Consider the following 14,401-nt stretch of genomic DNA (forward strand, 5'->3'; position numbering starts at 1 on the left):
AAAGAACAGGCAGCTTTCTAGGTTTTTCAGTATATGACAATGTATGAGTCATTACTCGTCTATCAATATGTGTAATAGCCAGGCCTGTTAATTATGTGTAGTCTGGTGTGACACTTGGAGGAAGGACATGTCTATCTCGGATATGTTAAAAAATGCTGTGACCACCTCAATATCTGAGTGTCATTCAGGTACTGTACATTCAACTATAGCAGGAACATTTCTAGCTGACTTAGTGGCTAATAGTCTTAGCCATGGTCTGCATCGTACGACCTCAACTGAAGGAGAGATCCTCCATACATACAGAGCCTCATATATGACAATAAGCATGTGTAGCTCATGTTTGTGTCACTGAATACTCATCATGTCCAGAGAAAACAGAAACAAAATAGTCATGGGTAAAAAAGCAACATCAAAAGAGAAAACTGTAAATCCACTCTGGCTGCACATGAGAAAGACTGAAGATATAATGATATCCAGCTCCTGTTTCAAGTGTTCAAAAGAGAGAACTATAAATGAGAAGGCAGACATGTAAGAAACATTTGCTCCAACATGAATTGAGTACGTACAATGGACTGATTTCAACCTAAAACTTCAAAAACATATGGGCATAAAATGTTTGAACTTAAAGAAAAGTGAGAACAATCTGCCTAGTTGGGAATTATTGCAGTGCAGGTGACTTTAGCAGGTGTGTGGAACGATGGGATTAGGTACTTAGTAATGGTGGCTCTTTTCTTTGGCGTTGTGCAGCGCTGCTTTACAAGTTGTAAACACTCACTTAAATATGCTCATGGGCGTCCGTAGGGAGGGGCAAGGGGGTGCACTTGCCCCCCCCCCGGATTACCAGTACGTCTGGTGTGGGCCCAGTCAGGGTTGGCCCTGGTCCATCATGCTTTGGAAATGTTGCCATTGTTCCAGGTGGCAGCCCCCTCCATTGGGTGGGAAAGGTGCAAAGGGTGGCAGAGAAGGGTGCAAGGCAGAGGGTGAGAAGGGTGCAAGGTAGAGAAGGGTGCAAATTGGAGGGGGAGAAGGGTGCAACGGGGAGGGGGAAAAGGGTACAAGGTGGAGGTGGAGAAGGGTGCAAGGCGGAGGGGGAGAAGGGTGCAAGGCAGAGGGGAGAAGGATGCAAGGCAGATGGGAGAAAGGTGCAAGGCAGAGGGGAAAAGGGTGCAAGGCAGAGAGCGAGAAGGGTGCAACGGTGAGGGGGAGAAGGGAACAAGGCAGAGGGGTAAAAGGATGCAAGGCGGAGGGGAAGAAGGGTGCAAGGCAGAGGGGAGAAGGGTGCAAGGCAGAGGGGAGAAGGGTGGAAGGCAGAGGGCGAGAAGGGTGCAAGGCAGGGCGAGAAGGGTGCAAGGCAGAGGGGGAGAAGGATGCAAGGCAGAGGGGACCAGGGTACAAGGCGGGGTAAGGAGGATGCAAGGGGGAGGGGCAGAAGGGTGCAACGGGGAGGGGGATAAGGGTACAATGCGGAGGGGGAGAATGGTACAAGGCAGAGGGGGAGAAGGGTGTAAGTTAAAGGAGAGAAGGGTGCAAGGCAGAGGGGAGAAGGGTGCAAGGCAGAATGCGAGAAGGGTGCAAGGTAGAGAAGGGCGCAAGTCAGAGGGAGAAAAGGGTGCAACAGGGAGGGCAAGAAGGGTGCAAGGCATGGCAAGAAGGGCTCAAGGCAGAGGGGAGAAGGATGCAAGGCAGAGGGGGAGAAGGGTGGAAGGCGGAGAGGGAGAAGGGTGCAAGGCGCAGGGGAGAAGGGTGCAAGGTAGAGGGGGAGAAGGGTGCAAGGTAGAAGGGGAGAAGGGGAGAAGGGTGCAAGGCGGAGGGGAAAAAGGGTGCAAGGCAGAGGGGGAGAAGGGTGCAAGGCGGAGAAGGGTGAAAGGTAGAAGGGGAGAAGGGTGCAAGGTGGAGGGTAAAAAGGGTGCAAGGCAGAGGGGGAGAAGGGTGCAAGGCGGAGAAGGGTGAAAGGTAGAAGGGGAGAAGGGTGCAAGGTGGAGGGTGAGAAGGGTGCAAGGCGGAGGGAGAGAAGGGTGCATGGCAGAGGGGAGAAGGGTGCAAAGTAGAGGGGAGAAGGGTGCAAGGCAGAGGAGAGAAGGATGCAAGTCAGAGGGGAGAAGGGTGCAAGGTAGAGGGGAGAAGGGTGCAAGGCAGAGGGGAGAAGGGTGCAAGGCGGAGGGGGAGAAAGTGCAAGGCCGAGGGGAGAAGGGTGCAAGCAGAGAATGGTGCAAGGTAGAAGGGGAGAAGGGTGCAAGGCGGAGGGGGAAAAGGGTGCAAGGCAGAGGAGAGAATGGTGCAAGGCAGAGGGGAGAAGGGTGCAAGGTGGAGAAGGGTGCATGGTAGAAGGGGGGAAAGGTTGCAAGGCAGAGAGGGAGAAGGGTAACAGGCGGAGGGAAGAAGGGTGCAAGGCAGAGGGGTAGAAGGATGCCAGGCGGAGGGGAGAAGGGTGCACGTCCGAGGTGATAAGGGTGCAAGGCAGAGGGGGAGAAGGGTGCAAGGCGGAGAAGGGTGCAAGGTAGAAGGGGAGAAGGGTGCAAGACAGAGGGGGAGAAGGATGCAAGGTGGAGGGGGAGAAGAGTGCAAGGCGGAGGGGGAGAAGGGTGCAAGGCAGAGGGGAGAAGGGTGCAAGGCAGAGGGGAGAATGGTTCAAGGCAGAGGGGAGAATGGTGCAAGGCAGAGGGGAGAATGGTGCAAGGTAGAAAAGGGCGCAAGGTGGAGGTGGCGTAGGGTACAAGGGGGAGGGGGGGAAGGGTGCAAGGGGGAGGGCGAGAAGGGTGCAAGGCAGAGAGGAGAAGGTGTGCAAGGCAGAGGGCGAGAAGGGTGCAAGGGGGATGGTGATGAAGTTAGAAAGTTGCCCCCCCTGGAAACATTTCAGCGGACGCCCATAAATATGCTTTCTTTTCTATGCATATTTGCATGTGTGAAATGGCAGATTCGAACAGTAGTGACGTCAACTGATATTTTCTATGTTCTCCCTCGGGCTGCTTTTTGAGATAACATTGAAATTACCTCCTGATGAATATCAAAAATGCATTCTGAAATGCATCGAGGAGAATATAAACTCTTCATGTTACTAAATCTATCATAATTTTATCGATCATCGGAACATGATTAATCAATTACTCAAAATGCAATGAAAAAGAGACTGCAAAATGCAAAGTAAACAAATCTGTGGGTTAAGATTAAACATTTTCTTTGGAGATTTCATTAAGAAAGTTTTATTTTCTCAAGCAGTGCACAATGTATCGTGGAACAAATCAATCGGTGCAGGCTTTTCAGGCATCATTCAAATCCATGACTAGTGACTTTGCAGTAAACTTTCATTTTATTGCTTAAAACCTAAGACAGTTAATCTAATAAAACATTAAAATGCCTTACATTCCCCTTGGTATGATTATTCCTAATCAAAATGCCACCCATTAAATCACATTAGTAAAATCTTAACCAAATGTTGGCGTAACCCAGATCGTAAAAAATTGTCGATGAGTCATCCAACCAAGCACCGAAGCTCATGAAACTTATATATCTTTATTAAAATCAGGGCCAAAAAAAGCTATCCTAACTCATGCCATATAGATTACTAGAAAGCAAACTGGAACCTTATCAACCCAGTGACACAACATAATCAGTAATCAGAGAAACACAATCGTAGTCTATAAAAACATTCTGGGGCTTATTTACAAGCCCCCTGCGTCGCCTGTGCGTCACTTTTTAAATGGGAAAAAGTGACGTACCTGCGGCGCAAGGGGCTTGTAAATAAGCCCCTCAATTTAAAGTGACCAACCATTCAGATACCACCGATGGAAATTTACCTACAATGTGCCACAGTCTCATATTATTGTCCTGTGTTGAGAAGGACTTTAAAGCTTATCCACTCAGGGGTAGGAGACGTGGCATTATGCATCCTTCGACCTTAATGACATCTTAGGAAGTAACATTATATGACCTATTACCCAGTATCTTCCCAGGAAGTCATATCAAATGACCTTAACCATGATGAAATCACAATATTTGACACTGCTGAATTTCCATAATAATTGCATGATTAATTCAACAACATCATACAAACAAATGATATTAGTTTGCTAACATGATCTTTCAGAGTATTACAGCATATTATGTTCCTTGATTGTTAGATGTCCAGCAAAGCGAATGAACCAGAACTCTTATAGAAGGGCTTTTGGTGGGTGTGGGGGGTCCCCCAGAAAAATGTGAAAAACGTTGGTTCAAATAGTATATTTTAAAGCTCAATTTTCACATACATTTGCTAAAAAGCCATAGGCTTTCTCTGGTGCCAGAAATCATAAAGGCAGTGGTAGTCTCAAGGGGCAAGTCAAGGGTCACAGATGAGACCTTTTTGACCCTAAAATTATGTTCATGGCACCGATGGTTTTTCCCACTATTGGTGATAATTAGAAAACAGGCATTGATGTTTTCTGGGAGTTATATGCAACAAAAAGTGAGAAACGGTAGCACTTCTGTCATCCATCCACAGGTCCCCTACAAGTACCCACCTAAATCAGCAGCAGAAGCATGCGCTCTTTACTTCATTTTAATGCATACAACCTCTCAAAACATACACAGAAATCTATTAGCATGCCAAGTAAGAACTACTCAACAATGTTATGGGTGCTATGGCAGGCATGGGAATATCATTCCACTGAGTATTTAAAGAACATAGGGGCATATTATCAAGGGGGTTTATCTCCGCTTTTTTTGGCTTTAAAAGCCAAGAAAGCGGAGATAAAACTATCTCCCTATTACCTAGCTGTCACTAACACCAGTTATCGACAGCTAGTAGGAGATAGCGACCATCTTGGGCCCCACTTTGCATGTCGGTGATATTTATCACTAATGACATGCAAAGTGGGCGTGCCAAGATGTTAGCGACTGAAAACAGTCGCTAACATCACTATCTCCTATTACCAACTTTTGGAGATATTCGCGCTAAGCGCAAATATCTCCAAAAGCTAACACCTGCCATGAGCAGTTCTTACAAAAAACAATTTGACGGACAGAATGTAGATCAATGTCTTACATTCACCCCAGTACAAGGATCTGGGCCTAAATCCATAGTTTTTTGCACTCCACACCACCCTGGGTTAGATAATGGCTTTATGCAAATCAGCTCTGACCCTGTGCCCCATGGGAACAGTCCAGTCCGAACTACACAGCCATATCTTTCCTAGACCGGAATCAAGCATCCGAGGACCGGACTGGTTTCGAGGTAACACCTCTCATCAGCCCGGCTAGCTTGACTCCAGTGGCGTGGAGGCTCTGGGACCCACGTCTGAGCTACCCCAGTACACTCAGGGAGAAAATTACAAAAAACAATATGATGGACAGAATGTAGATCAATGTCTTACATTCACCCCAGTACAAGGATCTGGGCCTAAATCCATCGTTTTTTGCACTCCACACCACCCTGGGTTAGATAATGGCTTTATGCAAATCAGCTCTGACCCTGTGCCCCATGGGAACAGTCCAGTCCGAACTACACAGCCATATCTTTCCCAGACCGGAATCAAGCATCCGAGGACCGGACCGGTTTCGAGGTAACACCTCTCATCAGCCCGGCTAGCTTGACTCCAGTGGTGTGGAGGCTCTGGGACCCACGTCTGAGCTACCCCAGTACACTCAGGGAGAAAATTACAAAAAACAATTTGATGGACAGAATGTAGATCAATGTCTTACATTCACCCCAGTACAAGGATCTGGGCCTAAATCCATCGTTTTTTGCACTAACGATGGATTTGGGCACAGATCTTTGGACTGGGGTGAGTGTGTGACATTGATCCACATTCGGTCCATCACCTGTTGTGTTTGCATATTCCGCCCTAAGTGCACTGGGGATGCCCAGACGTGGGTCCCAGGCACTCCACACCACTGGAGTCAAGCTAGCCGGGCTGATGAGAGGTGTTACCTCGAAACCGGTCCGGTCCTCGGATGCTTGATTCCGTTCTGGGAAACATATGGCTGTGTAGTTCGGACTGGACTGTTCCCATGGGACACAGGGTCAGAGCTGATTTGCATAAAGCCATTATCTAACCCAGGGTGGTGTGGAGTGCAAAAAACGATGGATTTAGGCCCAGATCCTTGTACTGGGGTGAATGTAAGACATTGATCTACATTCTGTTCTGGGAAGGACATGGCTTTTGTAGTTCGGACTGGACTGTTCCCATGGGGCACAGGGTCAGAGCTGATTTGCATATCGCCATTGTCTAACCCAGGGTGGTGTGGAGTGCAAAAAAACGATGGATTTGGGCCCAGATCTTTGGACTGGGGTGAGTGTGTGACATTGATCCACATTCAGTCCATCACCTGTTGTGTTTGCATGAGCAGTTCTTAGCCATGTTATCCAATGGGAGGTGGATAACATGGCTAAGAGCATTAGCTCGGTAATGCATGAATATCGCTGACTTTTCAGCGATATTCATGCATTGCGGCGATTTTTATCGCATTTGCGATAAACCTTGGTAATACCAAGGTTTATTTGCGATAAAAATCGCCGCAGCTCTGCGGTAAATTTTTGACTCTAACCAAGCAATAGCGATAATTATCGCTATTGCTTGGTAATATGCCCCATAGTAAATTAATTAAAAATATGGCCAGTTTAGTCTAAAACTTGTGCTCTTGGGCAAAGAATAGAGCATGAAGTTTACTAAGAGACATTATAGAGTCAAAATTATTCACATGTTTACACAACTCCAGTGTAGTGGTTCTTACTCTGTTGTATGCGGATTGTTTATGGTACTAAGTTTACAGGATTCTGCTGGTGGGTTATACATATGTTGTATGTTAACCACTTGATTTGTGTGTTTATGTCAGAGTAGCAAAGCATACCCAGAAAGTGCTGGTAGGGTACTACAGGACAAACCACTTCAGACCAGAAGGTTCAACAGGTTCACCATGTGTAAGTGGACTCAACCTGCCATCATATGCATGTCACAATATTTTGCATGTAGATTGTTGTAACTCATGCATATGCTTTCCTGCTTGCAGTTACAAGATCTCCAATGACCCTGTATACCAAAAAACCAAGGGGCAGATTTACAAGCCCCTTGCGCCACTTTTGCGTCATTTTTAACATGGGAAAAGTGACGCAAAAGTGGCGCAAGCGGCTAGTAAATATGCCCCAACTCCAGGACGTCCTTTTGAATATTCAGACTGATTAGATTTCCCAGTTCTTTTAGATCGCTTCCCTTCACCTTTTCCCTAGTCAGTGCCTGATTATGTACGGAGTCAGTAGAACTGAGTGGGGGAATGTGTGCTCGATGTTGCTTCTACAAACGACAAATCTCTAGTTTGTGACTGGGTATTGCAAAAGATTTGAAAAGTCTGACTAAATGGTTCAGTCCTTTCACCATGGCAGATCCTACTGTGGTTCCCAGCTTACTCCTTTCTTAACACCTCATTATCTCGAACGTGAGGGCTCATTAACAACCGTTTAAGCATTTATCCCATTTTGAGATAAAAGTAAGAATGCATTATATCTATGAGTAGTAAGCCCTCAAATGTGTTCTGTGTAATTAATGCTAATAAAGGAAGGATGCATACATAAAGTGCCTCATGTGTAATAGATACAGTTTATAAAAGCAGTGTTTAAATTGTGACTAATGGGGAATTTGATATACATACGATATGATTTAGCATGAAACTAATGAATTGAAATGTGCAAACTAACCTTTTGAAGATTTAGAAGGTAACACAGCATTATGGTCACTTGAGAGCATTTTATTCATCATCCCTAATAGTTTTTGCAAGTCAAGTCCAAATATGCTTTATTCGAGAGTTCTCTCATAAAAGCAGAAACAATTTAAAAATACAGATCAATTAACAATCAATTACAATAAAAAGAGGTAAAAAAGCATATTATTTACAATTCATGACTCAATTTACAATTCAAGGTTTAAAAGTGTCATATCAATAGTTGACCATAAATTTTTTTTTTAAAAGAGTTAGGTCTTACAGTTTCTTAAAAATAGAAATGTCAGGTTTTACAGTTTCCTAGATAGAAAAATATCATGGATGGATGTAAACAGGTGGTTCACCTAGACAGAGAATAGTCAAATGACTAGCAGGCTCTGCCCAGTTTAATCACTCAGTATATCAGACGGGTAATAGTCAAGAGACTTGCAGTCTCTGTCTGATCGACCATACCCATCCAAGATATTTGGCAGTTGCTATTAATATCCACATCTCGCTAGTAGTACATAAAATACGCAAGGCAGCTAAACTACTAGTAGTCCCTAGATTCTTGCACATTGGTTTTAACCATACGCATCTTGGGTCCAGATAAGCAGCGCAAGAAAACAATAAGTGACCCTTAGTATCGATAGCGTGGCCACAAGCAGGACAGCTAGTATTTACGCCACCTTCCCATTTAGAAGTCAAAGATCGAAGGGGCAATGAACCTGCTCTCAGTTGAAATAGGAGTTTTCGGTCACTTGGCCTTGTTATACAGTCCCAATTAGATTCCAAGGAAGGATACAGTTTAGCCTCTAAAAATCCTTCAGTCATAGAACCTAAGCTAGTGCTAGTCCAACCCCGGGAAGCTACCTTGTCCCAATACATTTCTTTTAAAAATCTTTTAGTAGGGAAGACTGATCCAACTGGATCTGAACAAAGCAGACACTTTCCAAGGTCATTCAGAATTACTTTCAGGGAATTAAGCCACCTGTTTTTATGAAATGTATCCGCTCTAGCAATATCTAAAAACCCCTCAGCATAATGTGAAAGCTCAGGCGTGGTCCAGAGTCTCCTCTGGACCACGCATGAGCTTGGTCCAGAGGACCCAAGTCATACCTGAGGGGCAATAATGGAGTGCTTTTCGGAATGCCAGTTATCGAACGGAAAAACGTATTTTCCGAGGTTTGTAATGCAGCCACCTTCTCAAAGCCCCATAACTCGGCACCGTAAAGTGCAGAGCCGAGGGCTTTTGCCTCATATACCTGCAAAGCAGGCTTAACAGGTTTCGTTAGAGACTTTCTGTGCTCGGAACTAATAGCACCTGATAGTTGCCTGTATCTCAATGTAGCTATGTCTATATGATTACTCCAAGAGTTCTTGTTTGAGATGTGAATTCCTAAATAAGTAAAAGAGTTCACCACTTCTAAGGGTCGTCCATTCATGATCATTTTGGATTTAAAACTGGGATGGGGATTAAAAGTCATAAGTTTCGTTTTTGTCACATTGACCTCCAAACCATGCTCGCAACAAAATAAATCAAAAATAGCTAATGCTCGCTGCAGACCACTTAGGGTTTTTGATAAGATAAGCGTATCGTCAGCGAACATTAGTATTGGTATTTTGATACCAGCTAATGAAGGGGCATCCAATTCTGCCGATACCATGGGAGATACGACTCCGTTTATAAACAGCGTAAAAAGAGTAGGGGCCATTGAGCAGCCTTGCCGGATTCCCCGCTCTACCGGGAAATTCGCTGTCTCCATGCCCTGGCCCCCCCACTGTATTCTCGCAAATGTTGATTCATGGAGCCTCATCATTAGAGTCAGCAAATCATCAGGAACACCCAGGTTCCTGGGGACAGACCACAACTTCAACCGCGGGACTAGGTCGAAGGCAGCCCGCAGGTCGACAAAAGCCGGGTACAGGCTGCCTTCGCCCAGCACCACAGTTTTCCATTGTAGTAAGTTAAAGCGGAAAACCTGGTCCACAGTACTTGTCGACCTGCGGAAACCCGCTTGGAATGGTGACAAAGCATCATTGTCCTCAGCCCAATCCAGGAGCCTGTTCACAATCACACGCCCTATTGTTTTTTGTATAGTATCAATAAGGCTGATCGGCCTATAATTGCCAGGCTTGGAGCGATCGCCTTTCTTAAACACTGGTATAATTACTGCTCCCTGCCAAGATGCCTGTACTTCTGTACCCCTTGCAATACTATTAATAAGGAGACTTATGTACCTACACCACCTCTCCTTATCGTTAATAAAGACGTCGGCAGGAACACCATCCCTGCCTGGTGCACTGCCGCTGTTTACAGTACTCAAAGCTCCCAGGATTTCTTGTGGACTAAAGAAATTGTCTTTAAAGTGGGCATAATTTATATCCGCAGTACATGCAAACTGATTTGAGTCCGCATACTGCATACTAAAAAACCTTATCCACTCTTCTTCCGGAACATTATTATTTGGGACTTCGGGTTTCCCCTCACCTCCCCATTTAACAATGTTCCAGAACAATCTAGAGTCTTTCTTGTCACTAGCTCTTTTTAATTCAGACCAGTGGTGCTCATCCCAGGCTTTCTTTGCACTCTCTATACTTACTTTATACTTCTTTCTAGCACATTGAATAGCCAAAGTATCCCTACTCTTTAGAGCAGCACCTAAGGCATTTCGGGCATCCCTACAGTGGGCATTATACCATTTTGCATTTTTGGGTACTCTCTCACTATTATCCTTTACCCGCTTCAAAAAGTGGTGTTTAATTACTTTGAAAAGAGTATCATGGATTTCGGTCACACCCCTCGGCACATGCCTGGAGTAATTACACTGCTCCATAGCTGTTATTGCTTTTTCAACGTCAATTGTAATATTGTCAATTGCATCTTGGTTAGTTACAACGTTTGTCCATCTCAGCCTACGCATATTATTGCTAGGAACAATTTGCGGTGGGACAGAGGCACTGAAACAGATTTGCCTATATGGTAACGACCACCATTTATGCTTAATACACAGAGGATTGTGATCACTCTCACTCCTCCACACAATCTCCATGTCACTTAACAATGGCCATAATTTCAAACTGCAGAGAACGTAGTCTATTCTGCTCTTGTGCCGCCCGTTGTCAAAAGTCATGGAACCATTTTTGTCACTTTGTGTCCTACTATTTAGTGCTCTGAGACCTTTCTCTAAACATAAAGCATTCATACTGATCACATCATCAGTCCAGCGCACAACTGGTTTCAACCCTAGTTTCAGGACCCCTCTGTGCCAGTCCTCGTCATCCCCAATAGAATCTTAATCTGCCACTAGAGGTTCAAATGTTTGGTTAAAGTCACCTGCAATGACAGTCGGGTTATCTCGGGAGTAAACGTCAAGTAAGGAACCCAAGGCCGCCAAAACCTATGACCTCCCACCGCCTGTACTCCTCATATATACATTGTAGATGACTACTGAACCCAAAATATCAGAGTTGATTGTAATAATTGAATGTCTCTATGCCCGGTTTCTATTACTTTGACATCCAGTTTTGATGACTGTCGAACCCAAATGGTTAGACCACCCATTGGTCTTCCCCTTGGGCCTTTAAGGGCTGGCACAGAGTAATTCAAGTATCCTTGGGCAAAAAGTGGCATACATGACCAAGTCTCCTGAAATATATATATATCAAAAGAATTGACAAATCGAAGCCAGTCTCCAGAGTCTAGTTTGGAGCCCAGGCCTGCAATATTCCAAGAAAAGAATTTCCCCACAATGTCAACAGTGCCATCCGAGTTCATCGATAGGGGATTTATTACACTTACTTCTCCATCAGAGCCATCTACTCGCACAAAGGTATTTCCGATATTAGAACCCGATAAAGGAACAGCAGCACACATATCAGACTCAGAATTTACAACAGAATTGGAAGGTAACTTGGAGGGTTCGATCTTTTTACTACCAGCCAGATAGTTTGTATCATTTGTTGGACTTCCTTGGAGGGTATAAGTAGCTTTAGGAAAACCAAAGTCCCCAGCAATAGGAGTATATTTGTGTTTATCTCAGCAAAGACATTAAGTCTACCACTACCTGTCTTCTCAAGTCAATCACAATCATTCAGGTCTGACAATGCTGTAAATCTGTTCTCAACACTAATACCCCAGTCACTTGACTGTGGGACCCTGCCCCAATTATTTGTTACCAAGTTCCATTTTGTTTTTAAAATATTAGGATTCACTGTACTACTTCTCCTATAGAAAAAATCCAAAGTCAGCGGGACAATCTCAGCACTCCTGCGTTGAGGGGGAAATATATGTCTTAATAGCTCGGGGAGTATTTCTGGACTTAAAAAGTGCAGGACTACACAATCCCCCTTTAGTTTTTTTGCGGTAGGCCCTATCCAGTCCACCCTTTTTGCCATTGTGATCTCCCCTGCTAGCTGTTGTTTTCCTCTCGGAGCTATCAACATGTTATTACATAACCAGTGGTAAGCTTTACTAATCAAAGAAGAAGTAGATTCTATTTGACCTGTTTTTAGAGGAGGCACATTTGCCAAAACCAAAACAAGAGGAGAGGCCTCCACAATCAGTTGGACAGGGCCTTGATCCACACTATTCCCTATGGGGTTTGATGGTATATCTCTTCTAGCTGGTGCCCTTATGCCTTTATCAGCTACTTGCTGAGTAGGAGGCAGAATTGATCTCGCATCATCACTACTACTCCCCATCCCATCTCTAAGGGAGTTTATCGATGGTACAGTGTTGTTTATAGCTAAAGTAGGTACATTATCCACCTCCTCCACTGCCTTGTTTAGCAGTCCCCCTAGTCTATTTACCTCAGCTATTAATAGGTCAATTTTAGCTACCAAAGGTTTGATTATTGAATTGATCTTTAAGTCAATCATACTAACTAGCTTATTAATCAAATCATCACCTAGTATCTCCTTCTCAGCTTGTTCACCATTCACTTCAGATATAGCCGCGACTTTCAATGGAGATATAATTCTTTTCCTACTGGAACGCAGCCCACCCCGTTTACTCTGACCCTTTCTGCATGCTCTTATGGCTCTAGTCACAGGCGCAGGTACAGGGGGAGGTGAAGGGGGAGGTGAATCGACTACTGTCAAGTTTAACTGATCACCTTGATCATCATCTAAGTTATCTGCCAGAGGTGTAATCAGGTCGAAATTAGGATCCACATTAAAGCATCAACACTATGTACTTGTGCGGGAACTTCTATGACAATAGGATCTGGAAGTAAACTTTGCGTGGAGGTGGCCGGTGGTTAGCTCAATCCCAACGATATCCGCCTAGTGCTATTAATTTTGCTCACAACCTGTACTAGATAATTGTCTATGGTATTAGGTACAGATGAAGACCTTTTTTTAGACATTTTGAGGAGCGTTGGTTAGTAAGTAAATCAAACTATCGCCTCCAGACCAAAGAACGCTAACAAATTTAGAAGAGTCTACAGAGTATTCCAGTATATGTTGTCAAAGATATATCTTACTTAATAAATGACACCTATAGCCTCAGTAAAAGCAGGCAGGGGTCCTGGCCCAGCCCAGTTCCGGTCAGTCACCGACTGTCACAGCCTGTCCGCCCTTTGTCCGGGATTCGTCCGGTGCGTCCTGCGCGCGTCCTCGCGGGACGAGGGCCCTGACGCAGCTTTAAGCACCTCCTGGCGCGCTCGGTGGTGGCGTCAGCCTTGAGGAGCCAAGAATCCTGGGTAATGCAGTTTTTCGACTGACCGGCGGATCCAAGCCCGGCCGGTCGTCTGAGGAGGTTGGGGGCGGAGCCAAGCCCGGCCGTAGATCAGGAAGCAGGTGAGCCCCGGTAACAAGAACGAACAAACAAACAGCGCTTTTCATGTGTAAAGAGGCTTTGTTTGGGATGCATTTACACTTATGCGCGTATTTGTAACCCTGTGCAGTTGCTAAGGTTGGCTATCATTTTGAGGCCTAGCGTGTATTTTAGTTTAACTTCATGTGTAATTCCATTCTAGCCTAATGTTATATTTCAGTGCAGTCTCACATTCTATTTATGTTTAGCCTTCAATGTGGAATGTTTTGTTGCATTTTGTTTCCACTGCAAGTTTGGAAAAAGCCTTCTTAATTAGAAGAGGGTTTGTGTCTTGTAAGATAGCAAGTTATGAGAAGATGGAGTTGGCAGAGATAGAAAACAAGTTACTTACCTGTATACTGTGGTTCTCCAGTATTGAGATCTTTTATAGATCCACATGCTTGAATCTTCCTCGTTGTCACGGTGGGAGTCCCATAGTACTTAAATGAGCAGTACCATAGAAGTACAATAGAAACCATTAATAGAGAAAATACATGTTAAAACCAATCTGCATCATTATGTTAAATCCAAACTTCGACAAATCAGAGACAAGCCCAAGACTCCATTTCCCCTGCAGAGCCACCGAACCTCAGATTTCGCACACAAGTGTGCCCAAGTTAAAAGACATATGAGGTAAAACGTGGCAAGCCTAACCAGGGAGGTGGGTGGGTCGCATGTGAATCTATGAAAAATCTCAGTACTGGAGAACCACGGTTTACAGGTAAGTAACTTGTTTTTTCTTCAGTGTTGAATCATTCACAGATTCACATCATCATATTTGAGTAGTTAGCAGTACAATGCTTAAAAAACAAAGAGAACAGGCGAAGACACCTTTGTATGAATCATAAATGTTGTCAAGAACGAACAACATATCAATACATACATAGTTTTATAAGTAACACTCTTCATAAAAAT

This window comes from Lissotriton vulgaris, chromosome 5, assembly GCF_964263255.1.
Source record: "Lissotriton vulgaris chromosome 5, aLisVul1.2, whole genome shotgun sequence".
NCBI classification, from domain to species: Eukaryota; Metazoa; Chordata; class Amphibia; order Caudata; family Salamandridae; genus Lissotriton; species Lissotriton vulgaris.